Consider the following 17,996-nt stretch of genomic DNA (forward strand, 5'->3'; position numbering starts at 1 on the left):
CCTAATGTGGGATGTTTTTATGTGAAGAGACCAGTTCGCAGAAAGTAGAGGTGGGAAGGTCAGTGAGAAATCAGTGGATAGTCTCTACCAGAAAGGGAGTTACCGAAGGTAAGCAACTTATTCTTCAGATAGAGACTTCTCTCCCCTGATTCCTTACCTTTTGAATAAATTCCCAAGCAACACCTCCTAGGTGGTGGGTCTGTGAACAGGCTCAAACCCGAATGTCCTGAAGGACCAAGCAGGCAAAATGCTCTTCTCAGCGGACCTGGCTGTCTAGACAATAGTGTCTTGTGAACGTATGGTGGCTAAGCAAATGTCTAGAACAGGTACCCCCCAGGCCAACGCAGCAATAGCAGCCTTGCTCTGGTAGAGTGGGCATGCAACCCTTCAGGAGACTGCTTTTTGGCCAGTGCATAGCAGATCTTAAGGCAGAGCACATTCCCACACGCAATGGTCCTTTTCAGCACAGCTTTGCCTTCTTTGCTCAAGTGAATCCGATAGCTGTCCATCCACCCGGGTAGTCTCTGGTACGATCGATATAGAATTGAAGTGTTGTTTTCTGATCCAACCAGTAAAGCCTTTCCTCTTCTTTAGAGGAGAGGTGGAGCAAAGAACGCCAGAAGAGTGATGGTCTAACCAACATGAAATGGAGTCTCCACATTCAAAAGAAGGAAGCTAGTGTCCGCAGAACTAGGTTGTCCAGGTTGAATATGGTAAAGGCGAATGAATATGACCCCTGAGAAACCGAATGTCCAATAATGTCAGTACATAAGTACAGTAATGTTTCTTTTTCTTTTTCTTTTCTCTTCTTCATGTGAGATTAGATGATTTCAATACAATCAGTAGTCCCTTTGGTCAATCCAGTAGCTAACAGGTGTTTCATCATTAGGTACACGAACCTCTGACTTCATCAGGGCTGTACTTGGGTATATCTCACTGTGAAATATGTTGTTGTATACATATGTGGTATGAGGCAGTTTAACAGAAAGGGCATGGGGCTCGCTAACCAGTCACATTGATGTGATGGTGACAATAAAGACTGTTTTGAGGGTAAGAAGTCTGAGAGGACACTTGCTAAGGGGTATCAAAAAATGCATATTTAAAATACCACTTTATTTTCTGTTTCTCGCACTGCAAGAAAGCAGTGGGGCGGCGCTACTCCGCCCCAATGGAGGAGCTGCCGCTGTAAGGGACAGGTGCTCCCAAGATGAAGCCAACTACTTCTGGAAGCAGGTCAAAGGCATTAATCAGTCACCACTCAATTTCCAAGCATGGAGTTGGAGGATGCAAATGCCCGGGTGCAGGACTCTGCCTTGCTGCGGTGACAGGAGATCGTCCCACAGGGGTAGCCTGATGGGAGGACATATACTCATGTTCGGGATACCTTAATCTCTGTGCCCAATCTGGAACCACAAGGATGACTTGGGCACGGTCAGCCCTGTTCTTGTTCAGAACTCACGAGAGGTATCAGAGTAAAGGTGTACAGGATTCACAAGTGCTGCTCTAATCGCAACGTATCTTTGAGCAAGAGACACTTTGGAAACTCCAATAGCGCAAGAGTGCTGACATTGTGCATTCTCAGCGGTGGGAAAGAGATCAGGCTAGGAATCTCACCATTCGCAGAAAAGTCCTTGCATCACCTATGGATGTAACTGCAATTTGCGATACACCAGGCATCAGGGGCTTAAATTGCCAGTCTGGCTTTCAATAAGCTCACCAGGTGGTGTATCACCAGAAAAACTCCTGGGTGGTCTAGCCACACCCAGAGATGCAAAGCCTCCTAGCATAGGATCCACGACCCCACCCCATCCTGTTTGTTGCAGTATAACATGATGGTGGTGTTGTCTGGGAACTTTCAACACTAAGCAGATGGATCTTAGCTCCAGAACGTTGATGTGAAGCTGTGCCTCTGCCAGAAACCATACTCCTCTGATCCCCACCTTTCCAATATGGCCTCACCAACCCACATGCGATGCATCGGTCACCTATGTGAACTCTTGGTTAGGTAAGGAGAGGGGGTCTATTGTTGACCCAATTGCAGTCCTGAAGTCACCAGTGCAGATATATTGCAGTCTCCTTCAAAATCTGGACTAATTTGGAAAGTTCCCACTGGTTGAGATCCTGCATATTCCATTTGGGGTGCTTGGCAAACAGACTGAGGGAGGCCATCATTCCCAGAAGGCTCGAAGTCGTACTCACTTTGATTCAAGGCAGAGGATGAAATTTCGGGGTCATAGCCCAAATGTCAAGGACTCTTCTACAGGGGATAGGTGCACAACTCTACCATGTCCAGAATGGCTCAAATGAAAGGGAGCATCTGAGAATGAGTTAGGCACCTGGATGTGAACCCCAAAAATGTCAGGAGGTTTACCGTAGTCTGCAGGTGGGCAACTACTACATGGGACGAGCCCCCCTTCAACAGTCAGTTGCCAAGGTATGGAAATAATGGAATGCTGACCTCCAAAGTTGCGCTGTAAACCACAGCCATCATTTTCATGAACACCCAAGAGGCTCTTGTAAGGCCAACATGGAGCACAGTGAACTTGAAATGTTCCAGGCCTACTATTAACTACATGTAATTCTTGTGGGTCTGCAGTACTGGGTTGTGAAAGTAAGCATCATGCAATTCCAGTGCTACCATCCAGGCTCCGGGATTGATGGCAGACAATACATGGGCCAGGGTGTGCATCTTGAGCTTCTCCTTTTCCAGAAAGGCATCCAGCAGGTAAAGGTCCAATATGGGACCAAGAACCGCAAACAGCTAAAAAAGCTCCTCTTCAACAAATAATAACCTTGAGGGCTTCATCTGTTTTTTTCAGCGCCTGGACGCCTCAGGGCAGCTGCAGCGCTCTATAAATCCCATTTTCATTTCATTTCAACCCCATCCTTTTTCAGCACCAGGAGGTAGCGGGAATGAAGCTGCACTTCCTACCGCGAGAGACACTGATATTTTTCAGTCAGCCGTTATAATAATGGTGGTAGGCGTAGCAGGAGTTTGGGAAACAGTAAAGAATAATCAGGCTTAATAATCTTCAAGACTCACCTGTCCGAAGTGATTGCCTGCACACTTGCAGAAAATGTTGGATTCTGCTCTGACAGAAAACTGGAAGACTGGGCTGCCTGCTGTCCCGGTTACCCTTTTCAGTGGGTATTGTGTCAATCGCCACAAAAGGGGGGAGAAGATTGTTGTAGCTGTGGGGGCTGCTGAAAGTATAATTAGCCCCAACTGAAATCCCAAAGGGGGCAAAACTGTTGGTATGGCTGGTGTGGGGAGCACAAATGCTTAGGAAGCATGCAATGGCCCTCCCATCTTCGAAGCGCTTGATGGCCAAATCCGCATTAACCCCAAACAGTCAGAAGGAATCAAATGGCACTTCCATAACACTGGCCGAGCTCCTCCCAAAAAGCCAGTGGTCTATTTTATCCATGCATGACTGCAGAGGGCCAAACTAGTGCAGATGGCTCTACCGATGGAGTCAGTAGTGTCTAGTCCACAGCGGGTGGCGAACTTTGCTGCACCACAACCATCATGCACGGCCTGAGAAAAAATGGCCCAACTTCTTCCGTGACCATAAGCAAGACTTGGGCCAAGAAAGTCCTACAAGGAGGGAGAATAGCAGCCTTAATGGCAGCTGGCATTGACAGAACCAAGAGCCAAACTTGCAGATGAGAAAACCCTTTTTCCAAAGATCTTTCTCACTCGATTCCCTATCAAGGGGAGTAGTGGGAAACAAGTTTAGGTTGGCCTAAGCCTGCACCAAAAGGCTTTCCAGAATAGGGTGCTGAGTGGAAAAGGAAAGGTCACCTGGAGCAGGGTGATGGTGTCTGAGATATGACCAGACACAAGGGGGCCAGAGAATGGTTTGGCCGAAGTGACCAAGAGCATATCTGTGAGAGCTTCACTAAATGGAAGCAGAGGCTCAGAACTCAACTGGCCAGATTGTAGCACCTCCATCAAAACATTGGTTTTGACCTCCTGAGTGGAAAGGTGAAAATGAGGGACCTCTGCTGCCCTTTACATAACCATAACGAAGGAGCCACATTCTTCTGTGGCAGTTCCTGGGGGTAACCAGACCAGTGTCTAGGGAAGTATCAAAGCCACGTGCATGCTAGACATCCCCATACTAGTTTTCTTCGGAGTATGGTTGAGCAATCTGATCTCCAGCATCATAGCCCCCATTGTCTGAGTTGGTGTCAAAAAATTAATTGAGAACCTTAGACCTAGTGGAAGATAGAATGACTACGTCCAGGTCAGAAGAGTGATAAAAAGGCTGCAGCTATGTTAGCATTGTGCAGTGGATCTTGATCTGGAGTGGGTTGTGGCGCTGGGGAGAGACTAGGAAAGGAATCGGTAACGAAGTTGGTCTGGAGCCCTTAGCGAATCCAGAGGGCCCAATCGGCGCCGAGGGCAAACCCACTGGCGGAAGCCCAGATGGGAGGAGGCTCGGTTCTTTCGAGCCCATATGCACACCAGAAAGAGCTGCCAACATGCCAAAAAGATGCAGCATAGCATTGAGGAACTCCTCCACTTGCTTCGGTGTCACCATCCCACCTGGATACTGTGGTTACCATGGGACCAACGTCAGAATTGTTTGCGAAGTGGACCGACTTGAGGAGCACAACCTGGAGGCAAAATGACAAGCTTGCGTCTTCTCAGGGGAGCGAGAACAGTGGAACAGCTCCCACCTGAACTTATTGCACTTTTATTTGGGCTTCCCTGAGGACTTAAATAGTGAAGAAGACCAGTCACAGGAGCGAACTCGAGAGCAGGACCAGGGCCTAGCTTCAGACCTCAACAGACCCTGGTGTGGGGTCTTGCAGTGGCTTGCCTTGAAGAGTTTAGCTTCCCAATCTCAAATGGCCTTGGGGTGCATCAAGGCACAATCACTCGAGGCCTTCGAGTCGTGATACGACCCCAGGCACCACAGTAAACTAATGTGGTTAAGTCACAGACATTTGTTTGCAGCATTTCCAATAGGGTTCAAACAATGTAGACTTCGGAGGTGACATAATTCCCTGGCACACTGTAATTTAGTACAATTTGGAGTCTCAAATAAATGAGGGGTAGCACCGGATCTGTATCTGCTGGCACCGAAAGTTAAGAACTGATGTCAGCGCAAATGAGTGGCCCCTTTATAGGCCTGAGCATGTCTCACTTGGCGCATGTCTCACTTGGCGTGTCAATGCTTCCAGTCTGATGCCTGGGGAAGTATTCAAAAGGTGAGCAATCTACGGTTAGAAGTCCTTATCAGAAAAGTTGAGTCACAGACTTTTTAACAGGAATACCACTACCCTGGGCAGACAGAATAAGGGGAGCATTGCTTCCTTCAAAGATACGATTTGCTCTGCTTCATTACTAAACTTGGAGGGTGTAATATGGTACAAGGCCTATTGGTCTACAGTGGCGTAGTAGCCATTGGTGATCCATGGAACAGGGAAATTGTGGCCTGCGCAAGAGTTATCATTACGAATAAGGGAGAAATTACGTTTCTTAAATCAAGTGCAAATGTCTAAATGACGGCCCCATCCTGATGTAGTTAAACTTCTGAAATTGACATATTTAAGAAAACCATCAATAATATTGTTACGATGGAAAAAAAACTGGGATAATATGGAACAAATAAATTCTATTAGTAAAATTCGAGGTAGCAGGCTTACTGGTTTGATGCACCCCATGAGACACGGGCAGCACCTAGCTCTTCTTCTAATAGCTACTTGGAATGCAACAAATTAGAGTCACAACCCCCATTTTGATTTTTTTCACTTAAATTCACATGTTGGCACCTTCCAAACTGTGTGGTTAAAGAGCAAATGTACCAAAGTTCGAGAGTGAAAATCTTATGGTTACATTTCCATCTCTGTTGATCCAACTGAAACTTTGCCAAATTAGGTACTACATATAACACATTAAGAACTAAATTATATTTTATTCTTGTAGCAAGATGTAAAGATTAGAGATGTTAAAACTTCTCACAGAATTCACAATCTATGACTGACCTTAATACAGTATTTTGTGTATCAAATTAGAGCTATCAAAGCTGACTGGTATGCTAACAAGTAGTAAAACCAGGTGAAATCTTAGGGATTCTCAGACAGAAATTAGCACATGGGTGATGAATTCTGCGAAAGTACCTGTAAATAGGTCTTAACTTGGTTGGTTTTCATGGCTTGATCGTGAAAGCGAGTTTAAATGTATTGTACACTGAAATAAGTTGGGTACTGATGGAGCGAGCTTCAGAAATAATTTTATTCTGGCTCGTGAAGTTAATCCCTTGTAACATGAACTAATATTAATGTGTTATTGCACGTTTGTTGTACTAAATCCATCTAGATTAAAAGTTCATCATTGCATTACACACGGGACTAATGATAATGTGCTCATGTTGCATTTGCAAGTACGTTTTATAATACATAACTAATGTTGTTTTATTTGTCCTATTGCCTTTGTCAACATTAATGCGGCTGATTAATTGGTGGCATGTGCTTAGTTTATATGTGCTATTGTCTATGTTATGTTGTTGTCTATGTTGTGTATGTTTATCTTTTTATCTTTTCAGATTTATGAAGATTCCTGCTGCACATTATGAAGAATGGTAGATTATAAATGTGCTGCTTTTCTTGTGCTTCTGCTAGGTGATTTATACTAATGGGATAACATTAGTAATGGAGGTTGGGTAACAGAATGACTTTCTTTTCTTGTATTAATTATTCTTTTGTGTTTGTTTGAATACTAGCCCGAGAGAAAGGCTTGAGGCCTGGTTCTGGAGAATGTTGGTTAGCCTGACTGAGAGGAGCCAAGCACAGCCATGTTGAAGCTTTTGCACAGAAACTTTTCTCTGAAATAAACTGAAGCTCAAACAAAGACATTTGTGCGTAATGTGCTCTGAAAAGATATGATTCCAAGGCTAAGGAAGTGACAAGAGACGGTTTGGCCGAGCTATGGAGGAAACTGTGAACTGACTTTAGTTATTGTATCAATTCTTTGGAAGCCGGTGTCGCTTCACGTCAAAGGACAATGACAAGTGACGTTCTGGTATTTGGAAGCTGTGGCCTCTCGATGGTCTGACAGACAGCAACCAATCAGTTTGCTGGAAATTATTAAAAATATTTTGTTTAGTTAGATTAGTGAGTTAGGAAAAGTATAAAAACTTAGCCCATTGGCGCGAAGAATACAGAGGACTACGGAAAAGGCCGATCTCACTGGACTGGTTTGTCACGTTGGGGGAGTTTGAAACGGGAGATGGTGGGGAAGAAGGGGATAACAGTGACGCACCGAATGCGGAATGAAAATGTCCGGAGCCGGAATTTCATCTCATACACTGTCACCGGCTGTGATGCATGATTATGGGTTGAGGAACATCCAATCACTGGCTTGCTGCCCCGCACCGTCTAAGTGTACTGAAGAAGAGGCTACATGTTATAATACTAAGGGTGACCCAGATAAATGTTCGTTCTATTCACTTCATTAGAGAGCTGCAAAGAGAGTGTCGGGAGGGTTGTTCGAGGGTGGTGGGAGGGTTTATGAAAACAGGGGTTTGTTTAACTGCGACAGTTCTGATCGCCACAAAATGTAAAATCGAAATGACAAAGCAACATATTTGTTTTAAGCAGACATATGCATGGTTTACCTTGATGTACTGAACCTGAAATGTGTGTAACTGCTTCCCATACTATGCTAATAAACAGATTTTAAAAAAAAAAAAAACTTAGCCCATTGAGGGGAGCGGGGCTGACTGTTCCTGAGGGCGAAGTCCAAAATAGGGTGTTGGAAAAGGGCCTAGGATTTGTCCGTACCACAACCTTGGATAAATTCAAGTTGTATTGTGAGCTGAAGGAATTTGTTCGCAGTATAAAACTACAAGTTTATTTCAAAGATAAACCGCAACCAGTGGGAACTGTGAGTGACACAGGACTGAAGAAAAAATCCTCATTCACCCTCCCTACCACCAGTTTTCCAGTGGAACTACTTGCATTTGAAAAGGCAATCCTGAAGGATGTGATGGACCTGGACACCGGGTCACTAAAAACACTAGTAAAGTTGAGAAGGAAGCCATACATGAACTGGCTAATGACACAAGTATTACAATAAAACCAGCCGATAAGGGCGGAGCCATTGTGATACAGAACTCAACAGATTATGAGAATGAGTGTCTGAGACTACTGGCTGACCAACGGAATTATGAGATACTGAGGGCAGACCCGACAGAACGCCTGAGAATTGAAATTGCAGGAATGGTCGAGGAATGTCTGATAAACGATTGGCTATCCAAAAAAGAAGCAGATTTTCTGGATAATAAACACCCAAGGACTCCGTATTTTTATACGATTCCAAAGATCCACAAAAGACTGGAGAAACCACCCGGGAGACCTATCGTCTCAGGGATCGGATCAATACTAGAGCCCCTGTCTAAGTTTGCGGATGCATTCTTAAGACCACTGGTACAAAAAACAGAGACATACTTACAGGACACGAAATCAGTATTGTGCCTCATAAAGGACCTTACCTTTGACCCCTCCACACAGATATTGATCGGTCTCGACGTGGAGAGCCTCTATACGAGTTTGCCCCACAGGGAGACACTACAAATCTGGAGGATATCCTATTTGAGAATGAGTGGGATTACAAAACACCAAGGCATGTGGTGTTAGAATGCTGTCGCCTCGCATTGACCGAGAATTTCTTCCTCTTCCAACAAACAATATATAAACAGACCCATGGAACAAGCATGGGAAGCACATTCGCGCCGAGTGTGGCGGGACTGTATGTCCACTGGTTAGAGAAGAAGAAAATCTTGAGTACAGACAACCCCTACTCCACCAAGATCCAGATGTGGAGACGTTATATTGACAATGTCATCCTCATCTGGAATGGGAATGAGCAGGAGGCAAATACCTTCCTTGACTGGCTAAACTTACAGGACCCCTTTCTAAAATTCACCTCAACAATGAGCCGTGAACAACTAGTCTTTCTGGATTTAAACATCAAGGCTGAAAGAGGGATACTGACAACCACAACACATTTTAAACCGACATCAAGGAACTGCCTACTAAGCTTTGAAAGCTTTCACCCACGACAACTCCGGAAAAATCTGCCTTTTGGACAGTTTCTACGGCTAAGGAGAAATTGTTCAGAGAAATATGATTATGAAGTGCAGGCCAAAGAGCTGTGTACAAAACTACAGGAAAGAAAATATCCGCAAAGGATTGTCCAAAAAGCCAAAAAAAGAGCATTGAATAATAACAGAGATGCCCTGCTGGAATCAAAACCTAAGGAACCACCTACAGATACCTCTGAAAGAAGACCAATCTGTATCACTACCTATACGGTAGCCTCACAGCAGGTAACAAAAATTGTGAAGAAACATTGGAAAACGCTGAATAGTGGAGGTTTGAACATCACCCAACCAATGTTCAGTCACCGGAAAGGGAAAAATCTGAAAGATCTAGTGGTACACACACGTCCAAGGAATATGGAAGGTCCTATTCGACGTTTACATCTGTTGCCACTGGGTCACCACCCGTGTTCTAATTGCCGCGTATGCCACCTAACCGAAACTACTAAACAGGTGCCATGTAATACAGGCCTCATCTGGGATCTGAAAAACTTTTCAAATTGCAATACGTCAGGGGTCATATACATGATCACATGTGTGTGCAATTTGCACTACATAGGAATGACGACCAGGAAGGTCAACACGAGAATGGTGGAACACCGCAGTAACTTTAGGTGCAAACACTCGAACACAAAAATGACTACACACTTTCTAGAAAAGGCACACACACCTAATGATGTGCGTTGGGTAGTTTTGGAAATCCAACAGCCCCATGCTGACATGGAAAAGAAACTACTTGAAAAAGAACAACGTTGGGTGTTCAGACTCCGCTCTCACATAGTGGGACTAAATGATGATATCCCGTGGGGGCAGTTCACTTAACTGTGAGATGTCTTTTGCAGAAGAACTGAATCATAAACGATAAAAACTCATTGACTGTCCTCAATGTAAAGAATACCACCGACCCAATACTGTTCAGGAACCATGATGGTCTAATCTAACTCCAAAGAGTCATCTCTGGCAACCTCGAGAATTAATTTGAGAGACTGGAAATAATCAATAGGGCAGAACTGGTTCTCTTGGTCTGCCAAAACACCCCCCCGTTTCCTCAAGGAGTTTAAGCTAGAAATTAACTTATATGCTTAAAAATTAACATGTTAATAAATAGCTTGATAATTTGGCAAATACTTTGTACAACACCCGAAATTAGCCCTAAGGTGTGATTGTGCCCCTATAATCCTATTTAAGAGCGTCTCTATATTACAAATACGGAAACGGTACACCCAAGATGGCCGCCACCCACACGTCATGAATCATGACCAAAGACTGCACGCTCTAGTTTCCGGATGGGCGTAGCCACGCTAGCGCAAGCAGACCGCGAACGGCACTCCTCATAAACAAACCTGAAACCCTCGGTCCGATAACATCCGGACCGGAGGGACACAAGTAGGTGCCTAAATGTAGGAGGTATCCGGTGCACAAGTAAGTCAAAACGGGGTCGTGAAGACCATCAATGGGTCAGTTGAACATTGCTAATTGGCCCGCATTTTGGTTATTTACAAACTCCGCTTTTCTCTCACCAGAGTTGCTAGGATATCGAACCCCTCCGAGTCCATGGGGCCCAGTTAGGTCTCAGGAAATGTATGTATGAGTGTGAATGACAGACGAATGCTTGGGTGTGTCACTAAGAGAGGTGCTTTTTTAATCACGTTATGATGCACGAAATGAATCACGTTTTGTGCATGAATACAACCACGGTCAACATGCCCGTTTATAGATCACAGGAAATCACCTTTTCTGCTTGCAAACTATGTGTGATAAGATATGGGGGTATTCACCCCGTGACTTTTCAAGTTGTCTTTTATTTTTCAGGAACCACGTGTTTTTTGGAACAAAATACGTAGGTATCATTGCATGCACTTAATAGAGTTTGCTGCAGTTAAGAGTTAATAAAAAAAATTTTAATATCTCATTGAAGAGTTAAGGAGTGGCGAACACAGGGCTGGTCCCTGTGTAGTCCCGAAGAAGTGTTTGGGGTATGCACGAAACATGTCGACTATAGGAGTTGATAGGTACATCTGGACACATTAAGTTTAGGGCAGCCTATCTTTCCACCCCGTTTTTAATATTACCACATAGAGGCAAGAATAAAGTTTATTGAAAACCTACTGGGCAGGTATTTTTAACACACATCACATAGTCCACTCCCCACAATTACACATGCACCACACATAGTCTTAAAAAGTGCTCCTACGTAACTTCGCAAGTCGCAGCACGCCCCAGCCCGTAGAGGACTGGGATGGCCCCAATGATGAAGCATGTCACCGTGGGGCAACCCCGGTGAGTGAGGGGACACCTAAAAAAGGAGCAATTCTCCTTTTTTGTACACAATAACATTTTTCCACAGTCAACCCCAGTGTGTGCTGACTGCCATCTAGCAAGGCTCTTAGGTATCTGGAAACGGAGACCTTTTTGTTTGGCCCCTTTATAGGCCTGAGCATGTCTCACTTGGCGCATGTCTCACTTGGCTGTCCGATTTTCCTTGGACACGTAAGAAAACCAAATGCATTTCTAAATGTTTTTTTTACAGGTCAGAAAGCTTAACTTAGGGAAATAGGGTTGATGTTTATTTTAATTCATTCATTTTGTGCAATTTTGAAATGCCAGACTTTTGTGCCAATAAACTAATGGATAATACTGATTTAATAAAAATGTTTGCAATTCAAGTTCAAGAATTTATATAGCGCACTACTCACCCAGAGGGTCTCAAGGCGCTTGGGGAGGGGTTCATTATTGATCAAATAGCCAGGTTTTAAGTTCTTTTCTGAAGGAGATGTGGTTCTGTGTAAGGCGGAGGGGAGTGAGTTCCAGGTCTTGGCCGCCAAGTAGGAGAAGGATCTACCTCCCATGGTGGATCTTTGGATACGTGGAACTGTGGCGAGGCCTTGATTGGAGGATCTTAGTTTGCGGGTGGGTGTGTAGAAGGATAGTCGAGTGTTGAGGCATTCGGGCCCTGGTTTGTAGAGGGCCTTGTGTGCGTGGGTGAGGAGACGGAATGTTATTCTCTTGTTGACGGGAAGCCAGTGGAGGTCTTTCAGGTGGCCGGTAATGTGATCTTGGCGAGGGATGTCCAAAATGAGTCTCGCTGATGCGTTTTGGATGCGTTGGAATTTTTTCTGTAATTTGGCTGTAATTCCGCCGTATAGTGTGTTTCCGTAGTCTAGTCGACTCGTAACCAGTGCGTGGGTGACAGTCTTTCTTGTTTCGGCGGGGATCCAATGGAAGATTTTTTTGAGCATACGAAGTACGTTGAAGCAGGAGGATGAGACGGCGTTGACTTGTTTGGTCATCGAGAGTGAGGAGTCTAGGATGAAGCCAAGGTTACGTGCGTGGTCTGTGGGAGTGGGTGCTGAGCCCAGGTCCGCAGGCCACCAAGAGTCGTCCCAGGCAGAGGGGGATGATCCTAGGATGAGCACGTCCGTTTTAATAAATAATTAATAAATGAGCTAATAAAGAGTTTGAAACTGAAACTTTAAAAATAAAAGACTTAAAACGTCAAGCTGGTCTTGATTAATTTAGTCGTTACCATCAGTTAATCCATTGACCAAAGTGGTCTAATTAAATGATTTTCTTAAATATCTATGAATAAAATGTTATACTGCAGTTGTATATAATGTACATAATTTGTTTAGATAGTGTGATTAATTAGGCCACATGATTCAGTTGTTCACTTTTCTGTCTCTGTTTTATGGGCCTTAGTTTTGATTAGTATGGTGAGTATAAGGTAGAGATTGGTGCTTATTGAGAGACAGAATTTCTATAGTGACGCTGGATCAGTACATTTTATGATAATTTTTGTGGAACATCCGTTTTACAGAAGAGTTATTTTAGAATAACCTTCAGATGATGAAACGTAATTTGTTGAGCTGCTTTTATGAAGTCTGACAACAGGGATAGTTGAATGGCATATTAACTAAACAGCACTGGATTTTAGTTTCGACTCCCCCTGCTCCTTCTCCACTTGAGAGGAAGCTGTACTGCCCCAGAAGAGGTTGCAGCTTGTTTAAGACAAGGAAGAGCTGTGCAGCTATGGTTCAATAATGCTACCACTAGAAGGCGTTGATAAACAGGAAAGATATGTGGTAATCTTATTAAGGTGATTAGACAAAAGGCCATTAAGAGGATGCACTCCTTTAAATACTATTTATTTTAAATTTAAAAGAATCCTACTCACTGTAGAAGGAAGATGCCATCAGAAAATGTAACATAAGGCTAACAGAATTTTACAGCAAGGAAAAAGGTAACTTGTAGCAGCAAATTATATAGTTATAGCTGTGATGCCAGTAAATCAGACATGGAAATCCCAGATTTTTGTTATGTTGTCTAGGGAGACAGGCTCCATTTGGCTGGACTCTAAACCTAATCGGGGACAAAGGAGACATTAACCTGAACATCGGGTAGACAGGTAGATACAATAACTAACTTACAATAGAGATACAAAGTTGTATAAAACAAACTTTAATAACGTAATTAAACTGCAGCCAAGAACTGATGGTGGTCTCGAACTGCTACAGGAGGCAATGAACTAGGACTGGGTCAATCTGTAACATTCCAAACTGTTCACTGAGTAATGGTGGTGGAAGGTTTCCAATTAGGCATGGAGAAAAATCCCTAAAAGGAAGACTAATGAATTTAGAGTGAAGGCGTTGAAAGCAAATTCGTTAATGATGTCTGGAGTAAAGGATACAGAATAGCGGAGAATGTAGAAATATACTAAACTCCATTTCTGGTTATACTGGTACTGGAAGTGTATGGGAAGTCCAGTAACTCCCCTATCCAACTTCCCTTCTTTCGTCACATTGTAAGATTGATCTTTAAGACCTTGCTGGACTTTTCCCTCTTTTGCTATGGGTCACGCTGTGGCAATCGAGTGACCTTGGTCTTACAAAAATCATTATTTTAGATTATAAGGCCCTGGAAGAGGGGAGTGAGATTCCCTGACTATGCTATATCAAGTATCCCTGCATATCCTTGGTACTAGCGGAAATATTTTATAATCCGGAGCGGTCTGTCTCAGCTTTGAAAGCTTGGATTAAGTCATGTTTTTATGACTTTTACCAGGGCCCTCGTAGAGCTCACGCTCTAAGGATTCTGTCATCAGAGCAATATTTTTTACTAGATCCTGCGTTCAAGCTTGAGTATTATGTATGGTTTGTAGAAAACAGTCGATTTGGATTTTATCTCACTAGGTTTCATTTGAACACATTAAATTTCTTATTTGCGTTTCTGCAACAAGGCACACTGACTAACAAACAACCTTCCTCCTTGTCCTTCTGACAATTGCTCTGTTCAATCCACTATTCACTAAACGTTTTTCATTGTATAGGTCTACTTGTGTTTATTTTCTTATTCCAATTCTGCGCCCTATGAATCTTTTGTTAGACAGGTTGGGTTTCCAATACCTGCAGTAGCTCGACTCTACTGAAAAATGTACTGCAGTTATTGATTTTATTAGAAGTGCATTGAGTATTAGGGGGCGGTATTCATCTTAGTTGCTTGTAGGTATTTAGGTATTATAATGTCTGATATAGTACAAATTGTTCATAGGCAGTTTAACAAATTGTATCTTTTAAGAGTTTTAAACTACTTAGTTGATCTTAAGATGAGAGAACATTTTATTGTGATTCTGTGATATACTGTGATTTTATTATTCACTTTTATGGTATTCTATGACAAATAGAGTTGATTTTATTTGATTGATTTTGTGCGGATATCAGAGTAGCTCGAATAATCTTAATACCTCAGGATGTCTGCTAAATCCCACTAAATGGACTGTTCGCAAAGCTCCCAAAGTACATTCAACATGGCTTGAGAAGCAATTTGAGCAAACTCAAATCGCCCCATAATATACAGCATTGACAATATTCTCTATCATAGACACGGATTACCACATTACAATCGTCTTTCTTGCAGAAAATAGCACTATCTAAAACACTTTATCCCCATAGCGGATGCTTATCCCTTTGACATCTTCACCAAAGAACATGATCCGCAAGCTGAATGACCAAAGTAAGCATCATATTTATCCTTTTTAGGTCGAGTTTACTCGAACCTATTGCTGTCCATCCAAAAGCTGACTTTTTATGATCCGAATTTCGCCTCAGGCATTCACCCCAGCAGCATTTCTCCTCCCCTTACAATTTGCTCCTGCCTCCGAGAGCTTCAAAGGAATCTGCTTCACACTCCCATTTCTCCTTCCTTCGTGCCCAGCCCCCCTCCCAGCGTGCCTTGTTTTTCATGCTCCAATCCTTCACCCTGCTTTGGCCTGTCTTTCGTTCTTGTTTCTTTTCTTCATCTTTTTGGAGATTCGGGCAACTGCATTTACTGACGGGCGCTCTGCTAAATGAAAAGCTCTTAAATATACTTTTTGTTTAATTGTTTAATTATTTGCCGATCTATTTTGTGCCAGTCATGTTGGTAAATAAACTTAGTTCCAGATTTCGCAGCTCTGGTTGATAAGCCACATACTCTCCCTTTATTGTTATGTTATGTTAACATAATTTATACAGCGCCCAGCTGCCCCAGCAAAGGGGCGTCCTGGCGCTTAGACAGATACTAAAACATAACACGCAGGAAGAGGAAAAAAGAGACGACTACCCAAGTACAGAAAACAGGAAAGTTTTAATAGCACGCCTAAAGGCGGACAGATTATCCAAAGCTCGAATGTGCACTGGGAGTGAGTTCCACAACCCCGCGACAAGCACTCAGTAGGAGCGGCCACCCATTCTGCTGAGTTTAAAACGGGGGCAGACCGCAAGATGAAGAGCCTCCGATCTCAAGGACCTCGAAGGAATGTAGGGGATGAGCAAGTTAGCAAGGGCAGGCGGCGAGGAAAGCTTCATGATTTTAAAGGCCAGACAAAGCGATTTAAACTTAATCCTTTGTCTGACCGGCAGCCAGTGAAGGGCAGAAATAGTGCTAGAAACAGAGCAATGCCTGGGAAGACCAACAATGATCCGTGTCGCAGCATTCTGTACCCTTTGTAGCCTAGATGCCTCAGCCTGGTTTACCCCCAACATCAGCGCACTACCGTAGTCCAGCCGAGATAGAACCGAGGCTTGGACCACAAGCTGTCGGGTGGAGGGATCAAAGAACTTGAGGACCGGTCTTAAGCCTCGCAGGATGCCATAGCAGGTGGCTGCAACCTTCTTCGTATGGCCCGTGAAGGTGAGCGCCGGATCCAGCCAGACCCCTAAGTTCTTTACTTCGGAAGCTGGGATGGGAGTGATGCCCAATTCTGGAGGCCACCACTAATCTCCCCAAAGCTCCGCATGTTTCCCCAGAACCAAGACTTCATTTTTTTTGGCATTCAATTGTAAGCAATTGGTTCTCAACCAATTTGCTACTGCCACAAGTCCTGCTCGGAATCTGGGGGCATCCACTTCAGGGTCTCCGCTCAGTGTCACCGCCAGCTGCGTATCGTCTGCATATGAGGTCATCGTCAAACCCCACTGTTTGACGATCGCAGCTAGCGGTTTCACATAGAGGTTGAACGAGGTAGGGCTCAACGAGGAGCCCTGTGGGACCCCCAGATCCAAAAGATGAAAGGTGGACTGGCAGGGTGGTATAGCCACCTTAAAGGATCGATCAGAGAGGAAAGAGCGGAACCACTGTAGGGCGGTCCCTGCTACTCCAGCTGCCTCCAGGCGCTGAATCAAAACACGGTGGGACACAGTATCGAATGCAGCGCTCAGATCTATTAAGAGGAGCGCCGCCGTTCGCCCGGAGTCGAGCACCAAACGCAGATGCTCGATCATATAGAGCAGAGCGGTCTCGGTGCTGTGTCCCGGCCGGAAGCCATTCTGACTAGGGTCTAGTATCTGGTTACGAGCAAGGTGATCAGACAGGATGGAATTTACATGAGCTTCGGTGACTTTAGCAGTCCAAGGAAGAAGAGATATGGGGCGGTAGTTCTCAGGCAAGAGCGGGTCTGCATTTGCCTTCTTCAGAACTGGGGTGACTACCGCCTGCTTCCACGAGGAGGGGACCATTCCAGTTGACAACGACAGGTTGATCAAGGTAAGTATCGGGATCCGACACAGGGGGGAAAGCGTCCTAATTTGAGCTGGCTTCAGCGGATCCAGAGGGGAGCCTGATTTAATCCTGAGGCTCAGCTTGTCAAAAGCCTCCAAAGACAGATAAGGCAAGGAGGTCAGAGTCTCATAGCCCAAGAGGTTAGGGCCAGCTTGCTCTGGATCAGGCAGAGACAGGTCAAATCCTCGGTAGATAGCCTGCACTTTCTCCAAAAAGAAGGATGCCAGACTCTCGCAGTGAGAGTCGGTGCAGATTTCAGCCGAAGTGGCTCTTTTATTCATAAGGTCTTTCGGGACCTTGAAAATTAATTTTGAGGGGTTGGTACTGGTTTGGAATTCCTGGGCATAGAATGCGGCACGAGTTCTGCAAATTGCCCTATGATAGATCTTAAGTTTGGCAAAATAAGAGGATTTCAGGCTAAGATCGTAAGACTTCCTCCATTCCCTCTCAGCTTTCCTGCAGATTTTTTTAAGCTCGGCAAGGGAATCGTTATACCACGGGCTAGGTACCTTGGAATGACATTTCGACCAGCACATAGGTATAAGGGAGTCAAGGGCATCCGAAATCCATTTGCAAAACAGTTCGTAACCTCGATCCACATTCAGAAAGGGGCTCAGGGGTTTTTGCTCCAGTAACCTGTAAAACTCCTCAAGTTCGAGCTTGTGCCAATGTCTTTTACGAATCAGCCTATCCACAGATTTGAATGGCTTATCATCAATGGGACAAAAGACTTCCACCAGCAGATGGTCGGTCCAGCCAACCGAGATCGGGTTGGACACCTTCGACCTCTCAAGAGTGGTAAAAAAGGGATCAAGGATGTGTCCCCCAGTATGAGTGGGAAGTGTTACA

The 17,996-nt window shown here is 44.3% G+C and overlaps 1 protein-coding gene across 1 annotated transcript in view; it reads right to left on the reverse strand.

Annotated features, from left to right (window-relative positions):
* LRRC40 (leucine rich repeat containing 40) overlaps positions 1-17,996 on the reverse strand; it is a 404,320-nt gene that overhangs the window by 181,627 nt on the left and 204,697 nt on the right. The gene's annotated exons all lie outside the window — the stretch shown is intronic.

The sequence above is a fragment of the Lissotriton vulgaris genome, chromosome 1_1, assembly GCF_964263255.1.
Source record: "Lissotriton vulgaris chromosome 1_1, aLisVul1.2, whole genome shotgun sequence".
NCBI classification, from domain to species: domain Eukaryota; kingdom Metazoa; phylum Chordata; class Amphibia; order Caudata; family Salamandridae; genus Lissotriton; species Lissotriton vulgaris.